At 39.0% G+C, this 16327-nt stretch overlaps 1 protein-coding gene across 1 annotated transcript in view; it reads right to left on the reverse strand.

Moving 5' to 3' along the window:
• The window catches only part of fto (FTO alpha-ketoglutarate dependent dioxygenase), a 195026-nt gene that overhangs the window by 157267 nt on the left and 21432 nt on the right, over positions 1 to 16327 (reverse strand). The gene's annotated exons all lie outside the window — the stretch shown is intronic.

Consider the following 16327-nt stretch of genomic DNA (forward strand, 5'->3'; position numbering starts at 1 on the left):
GTTGCCTGACATTTACGGAGACCGAGTTTCACATTTCAGCAATGTTAATAATGGCAGTGTTTTCACATGGGAAGGGCTTTTTGTGAGTGCGCGCAGAACGGCTAGACTTCGCCCAAATGGGTCTTGACTTTTAGAGTAAAATAAAATGTCCTGTTAATAACATTAAAGTAACAGCATTAAAAAGGTTACGTCCTGATTTGAGAAAGGACATGGGTGCACATGTGAGAGTGTGCGGATGTGTTCATGAGTGGAAATAGGGCTGTATAACCGTTAGAGTTACAGCAAGGTTTTGCAATAACGGCACAAGGAGACTCTTGAGAAAAAGACGCTCTGGAGGGTTTGGTGCAGCCCAGTCTGGACACGATTCTTACGGTTATTTCTGCTAAACCAAAACAATAAAAAGAAAAAAGACAGACAGACTGTCAAATAGAAATCTACAAAACAAAATAACATGCACTATTCATGGACAGTCTTGACTTAAAGGCCTGAGAGAGATGGAGAGAAGGGAAAAATAAGGTGAAGAAAAAGGGGGAGAACGAGACAAAGTGGATGCATAAAAGGAAGAGAAGAAGAGAGATAAACTGACAACTTGACACATACTCATTGTTGGTGTCAAAATTTATCTCATGACAGAAGCGATGGGTATTAAAAAAAAGGGGCCAGTGGATGTGTGTTTGTGTGTATTTTTTCCACCAGTGGCAATGCATGGCTGCTCTGATGTGCAAACACAATGCCATACACACACAGACACACACAGCTGGTCTGGGCAGCACAGTTTCTGGGTTAGTCTTGAAGAGCAGTGGCCTGTCACGCAGATGTCAAATACATCAAGCTGCTCACAAATTCCAAAGAAATAGAGACAGACCCATTCTACTCCACAGATGAGCCTAAGCGAATGCTCTTTTCTCTCACACACATGACATACACACACATAAACAAATGAAGGGGAAAAAAATGCATTCATACACACAAACACAAACAATAACTCAAACCAAATTAACCAGGCCAGCTCTTCTCTTAGATCAGAGATAGGTAGACAGTCAAACATAGAACTAAAAGGCCAAACTGGCTGAATAAACTGTCGAACTGGATGAATAAACCTCAAGGAGAAACAGTTACCTTTAAATGTATGAATAAATACATTTACAACATTCAACAATGTAAAATAATTTAAATTACATATACACACATATATATATAGCCTATATATATATATATATATATATATATATATATATATATATATATCTTGTAGTAAGTATACAAATATGTTGCTTAAAAAAGAAATATGGTGCTGCCAGTTTAAATATTGGCAGATCAAGTACAAATCAGAGAACCTAACAAGCAGAAAAATAATCTTAGATATTTTATTACAAGTAAATAATACAGGACAAAAATGTTAAAATAAAAATAGCACTACAGTTATCATGGGGTGTACAAACTTTCCCCAGCACTGAAGATTCTTGCAATGATGACAAAAAAGCTTGGAAGAATGGGTTAAAAAGTAAATTCTTGTAAATAAAAATTGTTAATTGATGTTAAAAAAAAAAAATTGAAGATGGAAAATGAAAAAAAAAGTAAAATTAATATTTTTTGTAATAAACATGAAATGAGCTACTAAAAAAATATTTTTACGGTGCGGCCAGTGAAAATATTGGTAGCGCAAGTACAAATCTGAGCGACTGAAAAGCAAAAAAAAAAATCCTTACAGTAGAGTGTGTTTGCCAACACATCTGAGAGTTTCATTGTATGTATGCGTGTCTGGAGGTATTGAGATCCATGTGTATAATAGAGCGCCGTGTTTGGCGAGTACACGGTTGGAGCTTGTGTGTCACCAGTTACTGAGCTCCTCTTCTCCTGCTGAATCAAACACTCCGACAGCTAACCTGTACAACATCAAACCCAAACATGGCGGCGGACACACACATCAAACACACTTCCTCCACGTCTCCTATTTGTCAGGGAGTTGCGGAATGTATTCTGTGGGTGACGGAGGTACAAGCAGACAGAAGCAAGAGGAAAAGCAGGGGATGTCCTCCTTGAAGGGAAGGGAATGAGAAAACGGACACACCTGAGTAAACAGAGCCGTTTACCTCATGCTGAAGGCTTGTGTGTGACTGCATCGAACCTGCCTGCGAGAACACACCACATAGGTGCCATGACACACGCCCGTGGACCCGACTCAAACAGACTCACAGCCATACTAAAGTGGAAATGTAGTCAGAGTGTCAGGATCTCTAAGTAACAGGAAAGAGTTTCCATCATGTTACAAAGATGTGAACACCGCAGAGGAGGTTTAGCTGACAGCCAGATGATCCATGTGGCAAACTCACGGTTAGCTCAGCCTAAACAGGACGGTCCTATGGAAACAGGCACCACATTATTGACCATTTAGATTTGGCCGACTAGAGTGAGGCCGAATGAAAAGTCTGGAAACGGCTCCATTGTTCCAAAGTCAATGGGTTTTTGGTTAAACACCCAAAATAAGGTATGTTGTTACCACAAGCTCAAGATATGTTTACACTTAATTCCATGCCTGACACCACAAGAGGGCAAAAGGGGGTATTCCCCTCCTCAGATCTGATTTGTGCACACTCGGTATCAATTTTTCCTAGGTATAGGTATAAAGTTGACTCTTTTCTACTCCCAGTTCACCAACCCCTTACTTGTATACGTTTTTGGGAGAAGTAGATTAATTTACGTGATGTAAATCAAACAGATCCAATTCTCAGAATTGTGGAGCACATTAACATGCTGGCACCTATCCCGAGTCAACTAACATGATCACTGTAAAGGTGGTTAAATGACTAAACACATTCACTTACACAATTGACAATCATATAACAAATAGTTAATGATATAGTTAAAGGGATACTCCACCGTTTTTTCATATTAAATGTTATTCCCTTAACTAAGACGAGTTGATACATACCTCTCTCGTCTCAGTGCGTGCACTCAATCGCTCTGACGCGCGGTGACACTTTGATAGCACAGTTCATTCAATACGTGCCAAGCAGAGAAGCGAGCAAACACCTCCATGTTTTCCCTATTTAAATACAGTTACACGAGTAGTGTAACTCGACCAAGGATGGTGACACAAAATAAAACGTTGCGCTTTTCTAAGCGTGTAAAGTGGATAACTATAATGTATGGCGGAATACCACAGCAAGTGCTTGGGAGCACTTCGACTCGGCGCAGTAATATCATCACTCGTGAAAAATCCTCTCCCTCTCCGGAGTGATGATATTACTGCGCCGAGTCCATAGATATATATGCGCCGACTCAAAGTGCTCCCAAGCACTTGCTGTGGTATTCCGCCATACATTATAGTTATCCACTTTACACGCATACATAGTTAAGGGAATAACAGTTTATATGAAAAAACGGTGGAGTATCCCTTTAACAAGTTTGTGAATATTTTGAATAAAAAAGGAAAAACTAAAGCAATACATCTGTCATACAGTGCTATTGTGGCTGTGGTTCACACCGGTACATGATGGCCCCCTCAAGAATTATGAATGCCTTCTATGTTTCTTGAAAAAGGCGGTTGCTAGCAAATGGCTAAATAGGACTACTGAGGTTGTCAGAGACATTTAACATCATTACACAGAACAGGAAAAAGCACCTACTCAGTCCGCTATTACAGCCTCTTTGTGCGTATACCTGTGCTGTTGCAAACTATTCTAACTCAGAGTTTCCAACGTGTAGATTTTAAATAATGATTGAAAGAGTTGTCAGAAGCTTAGTGGTGACGTTGAAGTTGAGCGTGTTGAAGTTCATTAATAGCTTAAGTTTAGCTTTTAACTTCTGGCGATTGTATTTAGGCTTCAAACGTTCAATGTTCAATCTTGATGAACAAAAACTTTTGTTGATCACAGAGCCTATTTTCTGCAATAATCCAAAACCCTGTAGAAAAATCCTGTTTTTTGTTTTTTCAAGGGAACCCTGGTTGGTAATGCTAACTTCTGGGTTTGCCTACAAAATGACACCCTGGAGTTCTTCTGTTGTTATTAGTTTAGTTATAAACAGGACATTACATTTCCTGAAGAACAACTGAGTGGTGCTTGAATGTGAAAAAGTCGTCAGAACAACGGTTGCCAGGCCATTACGTGTTTTCTATAGGGTGTCAAGGGCTTTTATAATCACGCAAGTACGTAAATGCAGGCGCGAGGGCTTTGCCAATGCACCGCCAACATGCGGCCTGGTGGACATTTATCATGTGCTCTTCTGTTGGTCTGGAGGTAATAAACCTATACTACTTTGTTACCACAAAGAGAAGACTGACAGTAAACAAAGACATTTACCATTATCCCTGCTAGAGCACCCCTAATGGCAGTTGCTGAGAATGCAACATGTTCTTGCTGTAAATAGACACATTTTGTAACAATGCCCAGAAATGAAATTTGCACAGATAGAAGTATTTGCATTCCAATCACATAATTCTCGGGCAGAGTACAAACTGTACAGTTTAATAGTAATAGTTTTTTTTTTTTTGTCTTTTAAAAAAAAAAAAACTCTAACCCCAAGTATGAGCATTAGTTATAGCACCACTAATTACTTTAAGAATAATTTCTGACATTTTTGGTTAATATATAACAAAATAAATATACAATTATACTATATATTTAAAGTTAATAAATAAATAAGAATATTTTTCTTTTTTGAGGGACAAAGTTGCTGAAAATGTCTCTAAAAGAGGAGTTGGTCACACTTTAGTTCAGGGTCCAATTCTCACTATTAACTAGTTGCTTATTAGCATGCATTTTAGGTATTGGCTGATTATTACTTAAGCACATATTAATGCCTTATTCTGCATGACCTTGTTCTACATTCCTTAATCCCCAATACCTAAATTTAACAACTACCTTACTAACTATTAATAAGCAGTAACAAGGAGTTTACTGAGGCAAAAGTCGTACTTAATAGTTAGTTAATAGTAAGAATTGGACCCTAATCTAAAGTGTTGAGACTGAAGACTGGAGAGTTTGTTTTGTATTAAATTTCCCACTTTAAACAGACAAAAACAAAATGAAAGTAGTGAAGTAAAACATGGATCATCTATTAGCTTTAAACACAGTACACATATTACACCTGCTTAAAACACACACCCAAGCAACTCACACACTCTCACACATCAGAAGCTTTAATGTCACACGACACTTCGCATGTCTTTTCCAGTTACTCTCATTCACTCTCTCTGGTAAGGTCTTTAGCAGGTGTAAGCCTGCGACTGAAGCCCAGGTTCTCGAATCAATCACTTGAAAGTATTTAAAAATGCACACAGGAGAGTTGCTCCGCTGCCTGCCTGACGCACAACACACAGCCCTTGAGCTTAAGTGCTTTTCAGGGTGTGTGTGTGTCGACATCTATTTCACACCCGTCCTCATCCAAAAGCAGAAAAAGATGTTTCTGTGACCGATCACGTCACAAGCTGCCAGGACAGGAGAAAGAGGAGCGAAGAGAGGTGAAAGGTCAGACGCACTGATGGAGCTACACTCACACAAGCAGAAAAACACACAGGCACTGGGTTAGTCTATGGCACACTAGTCACTGTGTTAGTTAGCAAACGTCAATGTTAGGATTATGTTGATGGAAAGGACAGTTGAGCATTAACCTGCAGATTAGACTACACACGTTTTCGTTTCACAAAGTTTGTACTGGTTCAAGAGAAACTCTATACACTACCGTTAAAATTTTTGGAATAGATATTTTTTTATTATTATTAAAGAAATTGAAACTTTTATTCATCAAGGATTCATTAAATTGATCAAAAGTGGGAGTAAAGACGTTTATAATGTTACAAAAGTTTTCTAATTAAAAAAAGGCTGTTCTTTTGAACTTTCTATTCATTAAAGTATCATAAAAAATTTTTATCAGTTTAATGATTTCTGAGGGATCATGTGACACTGAAGATGAAAATTCAGCTTTGACATCACAGGAATAAATTAGATTAATGTTATTTTAAATTGAAATAATATTTCACAAAATTAATGTTTTTACTATATTTTTAATCAAATAAATAGTAGTGTACACAGTACAAAGAGCTGATAAACAATAAAAGTACAAATAAACGCTACATTTACACCATGATATTTTTAAATCCAAAACCATTTTGATAGTACCAAATTAGCCTTCACTTGGTACAGTACCATGGTCATTTTTATCATGTATTATTTTAGTATCATGTGAATACCACGCAAATAAGGCAATTAATCAGCACTATGCTATGACTACTGCACTATGGTTGTTTGTATGAGCTGAAGATGATTAAGATATATAAGAGTGGTTTAACTCAGTCTGTCCTTCGTCCTGGGGAGCAGTCAAGCACTTCAGTTACCCATCAACCCTCATTTCTATGTCTCAATATCTCCCTTTCCTTCTCCTCTTCCCTTCACCCGTTCAAGCTTCCAGTTTGTCTCTTTTACTTTCTTTTTCTAATCCTCCTCCTCTTCTCTTTCGCTATCCCCCTTCTTGCATTCCTCCTACAAAATCAATATCCTGCTGTAAAGTGCAGTGAGCCCCAGGGAGGACGCTGCTGATGTGAAGTGGTGCGTCCTCCAGGGCTCTCCAACGGACATGGAGTCAAGGACAGTGTCCGGCCTAGACCTGCCGCCCCTTTCTCACCCACTCTCCCTCTCTTTCCTCTGCAGGAAGGATCAATAAGCGGGTGAGGCGTTAAATTTCAGCTAGCGGGAGCGTCACGCTCGTTTGGCCCAGCTGAGTGATGGAGCATGCTTGCCCCGCTCGGAGCATTTCAAGCTGAAAAGAACAGGAGCTGGGATCTTCCTACAATAAACAACTCAATAACATTTAGGCATACTGGTGTATGATGTTTTAAAAGCGTTCCTGTCAACCTGAGCTAAAAAATGTGTTTCTGTGTGAGGGACTGTGCTGTAGACTCACATCTGAAAATCCCAGCATGACACACTGATTACTCTGTTCTTGGTAGTTCAAACAATAAATCAGATCATTTTGCCACTGTTGTTAGCTGTTCCCTGGCACTGTGAATCAAGACATGGGTATCGCTTTGGTAGCATATTATACAGCACAAACAGAGCTGTGTATGTGTTTAGACTGTTTCATTGTTTAATCCGCGTTCAGTGACGCTGATGACGTAAGACGCTGCTGACGTGTAATCTGGTGCGCCCGAGCTTCGTTTACAGTCTGAGGGAGACGCACGCTGTAACAAAACAATCTTCGCAAACTTGTCTAAGGATTTCGACACAGAGGAAGACTTTTTTGCCCAGCCATATTTATTTGAACCCGAATACACGGACGCACCATAACACGTCAGCAGCGCCACTGAACGCGGATTGACAACAGAACCGGAAGACAATAGAATGCTGAATAAAGTCGTAGTTTTTGTTATTTTTGGACCAAAATGTATTTTCGATGCTTCAAAACAGTCTAACTAACCCACTGATGTCACAAACTACTTTGATGATGTCTTTATTTCCTTTCTGGACAAGGACAGTATACCGTACATTTTCAATGGAGGGACAGAAAGCTCTCGGACTAAATCTAAAATATCTTAAACTGTGTTCCGAAGATGAACGGAGGTCTTACGGGCTTGGAACGACATGAGGGTGAGTCATTAATGACATAATTTTCATTTTTGGGTGAACTAACCCTTTAAATATACCCAAATTAAGAGTTTGTGAATCGAAGCAGGAAATGTGTATAATCGATACCTAAACGTGCAAGTTAATCTTCCACAGTCTATAGCCCAGGCCGCTCTCTGCTCTTTCCCAGCGCTGGACTCCTCTCACGTTTTGATGATTTCTAAACGGATTCTGGGAGGACGACTTGTCTGAACAGCATTAGCCAAATCCAAGAGACATTGCAGGAGGAATCTGCCTTTTTTTAACTCGTCAGGATGAAATCTTGTTGCTTTATTTACTTCTCCTTCAGTCAGATTGAACAAAGAGAATATTCTACCAGGGACTGAATAACTTAATCCTCTTTCCTCCCTCCGGCAGAAATTCGGGCAGTGACAGACAGATTAACACAGATGATGTTTGCAAACCCACCCATTTGAAAATGTAATTGCTGGTGGCATATTGAACAGTCTGCTTAAGCACTTAAGTTCATATGAGACCAGTGAAACAGAAGTGACACTAACACGATCCAGTTTGTGTGTGTGGGAGAGAGCATGTGGGGTGTGTTTTGGGGCGGCTCGCTCACCAGCGATCTGGAACACCATTACTGTCATGTGCCCAATGTACTGTGCCACTAAGAATTAGAGCCAATCAGAAGGGTTAACAGGGCAGAGCGGGCGGGTCATGCTCCTGGGCTCTTTACAGCATCACAGATGCAAGAGAAGCCATCATAGAGCAGCATCACCCTATAAAAAAACTAAACTTTAACATCTGTTGAGAGAGAGGGAAGTAAAAACAGATACATTCATGATGTCCAGCTGCCACCTAGTGACAAATCTCTAGCCCTATAGTGAGTGTCTCACAGGAGGAACGGCTGCAGATCCCCATGTCTCCCTTAAAGGGATACTTCACCCCAAAATTAATATTATGTCATCATTTACTCACCCTCAAGTTGTTCCAAACCTGTATGAGTTTCTTTTTTTCTGTTGGACTCAAAAAAGGTTATTTTAAAGAATGTTGGTAATCAAGAAGGCACCCATTGACTTCCATACTATAGCAGTCTATGGCATCCATCAACTATCTGGTTACCAATATTCTTCAAAATATCTTGAAAGAAATTCATACAGGTTTGGACCAACTTGAGGGTGAGTAAATAAATGTCAGAATTGTCATTTTGGGGTGAACTATCCCTTTAACACTGGCTCTTATGGTACACAGATATGCTTGTTTATGCTAGTTTAATTTAACCATTTTAGGTCTCAGGTAATCATATGGTCAAGAGATTGCAGTTAATACATTAAAAAAATCAACAACATTTTAAGTCGGCATGAAATAAAATGATCCATTTTCTAAATGCATGTTATTGATCCTATTGTGAACGATTCATCCATGTATACGTTATTTATTTATTAAATGATTTTTAAAAGCAAAATGTCATAACTCAATCTTCCAGTGAAACGACAGACATCTCTCTGGTGACAGACTTCAATCATTTAGTCCACTTAAACCCCAGCCTTTTCTCAACAACAGATGGAAAGAATCAAGTCCCGTTCTACTTTTTTTTTTATATATAATACATTCACTCAGATTACGTACATCACAATCTGACGCTACTTCCCTTACATCTCGACTTTAAGTAATAAATCATAAAAGAGAAATAATAATGCAGGTAGGCCTACATTCAAAATGTGGAAATCTACAGTTTCCCACAATACAGCCAATATCACTATTTAAAGTTTGAGCTCTTTGAATTCAGCCCAAATCTGAAATCTGTAACATTTTAGATCCTTTATTAGTCAAATTTGACTTATACAAACAATTTACAAACACAGCAGAACACAAAACTTCTTCAAATCAGTAACTGATGAAGCGATGCTGCTAATCATGAAATAAGTGACAAATTGTAAATAAACCTCAACATGCATGTGTCCTGTAGACACTTGTGGTCAAATCTACTACATGCTAGTTCACAAGACACTGCTATATTAAGACTGCAAGCAAAAGTAGCAGAAGAAAAAAAATTTGTTTGACTCAGATCTGTTTGTTTGTTTTTTTAACAGTATGAACAGTACAAACCTCCAATCATTTAGTCCACTTAAACATCAGCCCTTCCTTACAATCGACTGCACGCTAGCATTCAGATATGCCTCTATCCACTCAACAAATGATGAAAAAATACCAAGTGTCATCCTAATTTTTTTTTTTTTTTTTTTAAGAAAACGGTTTGATAGAATCTTTGCATCCTCGTATGCATCCTCTTTATCAGTTCAGCTCAGGTCAGTTCAGTACTATGACCAGTTCACACTCGAATTCGATACTGGCCAGTGACCACATAAAAAAGAAAGAAAAAGAAAACAGACACACAACAAAATAAGATCTGAGCAATACATCAGAATCGAGCACTAAGACTTGCAGTGTGAACATTGCCTTTTTACGCCTGAATTTAGTACTGTCCACTTGTGACTGCATCCCTTAAATCAAATGGTAAAACTACAGCCTTAAATAAACTCGTCATGTTTTATCAAAAAAAGGCACACTGTCCGAGGGCTACAAGTGTCTCGGCATCTCCTTTGCTTTGTGAGTCAGAGATCAGACATAAGTCCCTTATATGAAGCAGCAGAAAGATGAGGAAATGATGATGAGTGCAATGGCATCCCCTTTAGCCTCTCTCTCCAACTGTCTCCTGTTCTCCATGATGAAGATGGAAGTGAAGCTAAGAGCGCAGTCACCCTCCTCTGGTTAACACACACAGACCGAGGGGATAAATCATGGCTGTAGAGTCGGGATGAACCATGTGTCAGCATGGGTCAGCCACACATTACACTCTCTTCAAAAACTATTCATCTTCAGTGTGTATTCAGCGGCTAGAAATAATTACTCCTACTGACCTGCGTAACACCACATGACCAGTGGTCAAACCAGCTCAGGCGGAGTCATCATCTGGGTGGAGAGGGGTGGGAGTGAATTATGGTCCTGTGGAGAGCAAAGGATGTGCCACTCAAACACACACATTGTTTTTGAGTGCATGTCTAATAAATAAATAAATAAATAAAAATATAAATACATTCTTCAACCGGGGGTCCGCGACCCCAAGATGGTCTGCAGTACTGCGAAGGGGTTAGCCAATTAATTATTGATCACAAATTATTTTATTTGTTTTGGTTAAAAAGATTCAAACATGGGTAAAAAAAACGAAAAAAATTAAAGTCAGATTGATTGATTGCAAGTCAAGCACCCTGAAACAAAAGCAAGAGCACCCTCAGTTGATACTGTAACAATATAATATTCGTGTTTTTGAGTTTGCGCTCTGGAGAATGTGAAATGTTCCCATTTACAGCGTGTTTTTGCAGCGGTGAGAAATGTAGCCAATTACAGACATGTTTGTTGATCTCTTTGAACGCAATGGCCAACCAGAGGTGTTATGTTAGAATCCACTCACCGCTCAAAATGCAAGTTTTTGTTCAGTGCCGAGTTGTGCAGGCTCACGAATCCTCTCATTAACAAACAAAGACACAATGCAAGTAAGAGAATCATTATGCAGTCAGTGCTTACAACTTTATTGATTTTAATGGAACGTTGTGAGATCGCGAAATGAGATGAGTGACAGCGTTTTAGTGATTGTAAAGGGAGCGCTCTTTCGCGCTTTTGAGGCTATAATCCATTGAATTAAAGCATTGCTTTTATGCTGCTATAAGAGGACCGATGGCCAAATTACACACGGTTAAGTTTTGGAAGTAACATCTGCATATAAATGCAGGATTCACTCTCGAAATTGCAATTGACATAACTATAGAAAGGGAAAAAATGGACGCATGTCAAAATAGATACCTGCAATGTAACTGTGCGTTCACACGAAAGATTCGTGGACGCCCTGACGTAGATCGAAATCTTGTGCTGCGTCCCAATTCGCATATCCGTCCTAAATAGTATTCGAAAATAGAATTAGTACGTCCCAAATCGTTGTATGTTGAAATGAGTGTTCCGAAGAGACCGGGATGGTCTACTATATCCAGTCAGAATCCGAAGTGCAGATCGATGCACACTCTAATGGTGTGTTCACACCGAAGGCGAATAGAGCGTCAAATACGCGTCTATCGCGTCTAGCTAGTTTCAACCTGTACATGCTCCCAATGAGCCAAATCGCCTAACGACTACAGCCCCATTGACTCCCTGTGCCAATGCATTGATGAAGTAAACAGTTGGATGTGCCAAAACTTTCTTCAGTTAAACAAAGACAAAACTGAAGTCATTGCGTTTGGAAACAAAGATGAAGTTCTCAAGGTGAATGCATACCTTGACGCTAGGGGTCTAACAACTAAAAATCAAGTCAGGAATCTTGGTGTCTCTAGAGTCAGACCTCAGTTTCAGTACTCATGTCAAAGCAATAACTAAATCAGCATACTATCATCTGAAAGAGTAGGGGTGTAACCCCGGCATCCTGGCCAAATTTGCCCAGTGGCCTCTGTCCATCATGGCCTCCTAATAATCCCCATATATATATATATATATACCAATTGGCTTCATCACTGTGTCTCCTCTCCACCAGTAAGCTGGTGGTGGACGTTCTGGCGCACTATGCCTGCCGTCGCATCATCCAGGTGGATGCTGCACATTGGTGGTGGTTGAGGAGATCCCACCTTCTATGTAAAGCGCTTTGAGTGCCGAGAAAAGCGCTATATAGCCTAAATGTAATGAATTATTATTATTATTATTATTATTTCATCACCAGCAGGGTGGATTATTGTAATGGTCTCCTCACTGGCCTTCCTAAAAAGACCATAAGACAGTTGCAGCTCATACAGAACGCTGCTGCCAGGATTCTGAGCAGGACCAGAAAATATGAACATATCACACCAGTCCTCAGGTCTTTACAGTGGCTCCCAGTTACATTTAGGATTGATTTTAAAGTATTATTACTGGTATATAAGTCATTCAATGGGCTAGGACCTCAATACATTGCAGATATGCTCACTGAATATAAACCCAACAGATCACTCCGATCATTAGGATCACATCAGCTAGAAATACCAAGGGTTCACTCTAAGCAAGGTGAGTCCGCTTTTAGCTATTATGCCAGCCGCAGCTGGAACCAGCTTCCAGAGGAGATCAGATGTGCTCCTAGTAGTCACATTCAAATCCAGACTCAAAACACATCTGTTTAGCTATGCATTTACTGAAAGAGCACTGTGCCACTGTTCAGACGAACAGTGGCACAGTGCTCTTTCAGTAAAAACAAGCTTTCTAGCGTGAAAATCTTGCCTATAAATAGTGTTGCACGCCTTCTTATCAAATTCAAATGATCATCCTCTCCTCTATTTTGCTTGGGAACTAATGTGGTCGGAACCAAAGTTTACAGGACTGCATTCCCAGGAATCCTCTCAAACGGAGCACTTCTAAATTCCGATTGGTTGCCGCCAGTTGCCGCCAGTAGCTCATTACCATAAAGTTGACCTGACTTCAACTTCTCCTCGCCGCTCTCGCAGTCCAACAGCGCGCCGCACCGCGCCGCCCTCGCCAGAGCCATAGACAGTAAAAGAAATGGACACAGCGAACCCATAGACTTCAACGGAGAAAAGTGAAGTCAATTAGAAGCACTCACTTCCTGATTGCCAAGCGCACTGTGCATGCTCAAACTGAGCTTGAAGACGTAGATGTGACGTGAGCAACCTGTCTCACAGTTGTACGTCTTCTAGTAGCTGTGCCAAGAGGAATCTGAATCATTCCCTTCTGAATCTTGCAGAGACTGAGATCGTGAGTATTAGCTGTCCATAAGCTCGCAGCAGGAGCAACTTTATGACTCTCTATTGGCTTCTCCCTTGACTTTATGCCTCCACGTCCCCCCAATTGCGCGCAAGCTTCTACTTCTGTCTAAACGGTAATTTCTCTATCGTGCGACAGAGAGTCGCGTGTTATGACGCAATCGTTAGCCTATTTTTACAAAAACTGCTTCTACGGGGCCATAACGTAAGATACATGGTAATGGAGCCTTTTATACATTGTTGTGTTTCTTTAGAAATAAACAATGGACAAATGGAGTCTTTAAACGCCTCAGATGTAAAGTTATTCGCTGTCAAAGTGACGCCAAAATGAATGGGAGTCAATGGAATGCTAACAGCAGGTGAAGGCTTGTTAGCCAATGGCGGCCCCCGGGGAGACTTCAGTTTCCGGCTGGTGGATTACCCCCTTGGCCAGAGCTCGCCGCCGGCTCTCATTGAAAATGAATGGCTTCCGCCCACTTTGACGCTCTTGCCGGCGGCGGTGGTGTGAACGCACAGTTAATGCAAACTAATAGATTAGGCCTACTAGAAAAAGATTCATATCAATATATATTTTTTTAATTCCATTCCATTTATTTGTAAAAGTAATGACTTACAAATAAATATTAGGTCAATGTTTTTACTGTCCATCTGACAGTAACATTTAAATGTGAATTTACGTGTAACTAATGTTCAGGTAGCTAAATGTTTAATTGTCCATCTGATTAATAAAACAAAAATGTATGACTGCAAATACATTAAAATAATTTACAACAACTGCAAACATCTAATGAATTGTGATTTTTAATTGCAACATGTTTATTATGATGTATAAATCTAAAAAAAAAAGCAATATACAGACATTGATGCATGTGCAACAACAATAATGTGCATAGTTCTGATTTATATATTAATTTGTATTTAGCAGTTTATCTGCAAGAATTTTAATTTTCATGCATCCTTACTAAACCATGAGATTCTGTTGTTTTCGCCGTATTGTTACTTTATTCTTAACAGTTTCTTACTGTATTGGTTGTGTATAGTACTGTGTGGCGGTATAATTTTACTCTAGATTCAATGCATTCAGGGAAAATATTAGCCTACTGTAAATCTAAATACGGTACTAAATGAACACGAAAAACAACCACACACCTTCTCACGCAACAGGTCTGCGACTGACGGTTTCATCATGAAGATTGAAGCCCCAAGAGTATGGTAGGTTAACTTTTATTTCTAGATCTAGATTAATCATTTTAATTCACTGGTTGTTGTTGCATACTACTACTACTAATTAAGTACTTAACTCTTTTATTTTTATATTTATATTATATTTCCAACATTTATTTTTCACTGCCACAATGTGTTACTGTGATTTTACTGGTATGGCTATACATTATATTTTGTTCAATGATGAAATTATGGTTAATATGCTAGTAAATCTGTATATTTGTTCAGCTTTGAAATATTGAGTTCAGCTTTGAAATGTAAAAGATGAAGCAAGAATAAAGCTGTTGATGTGAAGCAATAACTTGTGTTATTAAATATATAACAGTAAAATTAAAAAAAGTATAATGATGTACTTTATTTTACAGTATGCATAAAACTAAAGTTTTACAGTAATTTTACTGTGGTATAAAATACAGAAGCTTGCTGGCTATTTGTTTCCAGCCAGTTACTGTTGATTTTATATTTTAAAAAATTACACTGACTGTACTGAACAACCTCACAGCAATATGAATCCATATTTTTGTACATTAGTGCCTGGATAATATAACACAGAGTATACACTCTAAAAACTCCTGGGTTATTTCTTCAACCCATTTTCTGGGTTATTTGTGTTGGGTTAAAATTATGGGTTATTTTTTCAGAGAGTACCCATTTTCTGGGTTATAGGGCTAATATTTTGACCCAATTCCTGGGTTGTTTGAGTTTCTGGGTTATTTTTCAAAGAGTAACCCATGTTCTGGGTCCCCCCTCGGCCCCTCCCCCCTGCAGTTGTTCTGGAATTTTCTCACAACAGTCATTTGAAATAACCGACACTTCGCGCTCGATCCGTTTTGGCCTGTGCTTCCTCGGTGCAACTTCGTCGTGTATTCAAGGTAAGCGAGTATTTTCAGTGTTGGTATAATGTAATATTTTCTGTGTCCATGTCCCCGTTGCTAGTTTAGCACCATTTGCTGAAAAAGTTACCATGGCTTATAGTTGCTACGTTGAGACTAGTGTTAGCTGTGGTAATTGTGGTTGTCATGTACGTTAGCTACACTATCGCGAAAACATCTAACTTGTAAAGTCAAAATAAATATGTGTTTTGAGTTTGTCAGACTAAAGAAGAAAGTGTTATTAACCACCCAGACAGTTTGAAATGATTAAAAATAACGCTAGGTTCATGAAATTAGGGTGAAATTAACAAAATGGGTGAAATGCTTTTTACACATTGTTGAGAAATACATTATGACCTATTTAATGTGTTTAGAAGAAAATTACTGAATTCACTTTAAAAGGTCTTTAAATTCTATTTTTCATAACATGTGCTGTACTTATCTCATTGTTATAATAACGGCAATAATACGGTAACGTAGCTACAGTGCAGCTAACTTAGTGGCAACGTCGCGGCTAGAGCGACAACACAATCGTTGAGTTATTTTTACCAGCTGCGCCGTGCTTATCATATTATACAGTGCTCTACTGGCTGAAGTAGTGAGAGTTAAAACCTGTTAAACTTTGCAAGTGTGCCGCGCACTGAAGCGTTTTTTGGTTAAATAGTTCAAAGTTACTATAAGATTTAATGTTATTACCGTGACAAACTATACATCATATGACTCAAGTTTCAGTATTTGACCACTATTGTATTCTGAGAAACTTATATTGACAGTTATGTCTTAATTTGTGTCAGAAGTTATGAAAAATATAGTCGATAACTTTAATATGAATTATGATCGTCAGCCGCTCTCATTGAAAAAAAAAAAAATCCTG

The sequence above is a fragment of the Rhinichthys klamathensis genome, unplaced genomic scaffold (assembly GCF_029890125.1).
Source record: "Rhinichthys klamathensis goyatoka isolate OS25496 unplaced genomic scaffold, OSU_Roscu_1.1 h1tg000232l_1, whole genome shotgun sequence".
NCBI lineage: Eukaryota > Metazoa > Chordata > Actinopteri > Cypriniformes > Leuciscidae > Rhinichthys > Rhinichthys klamathensis.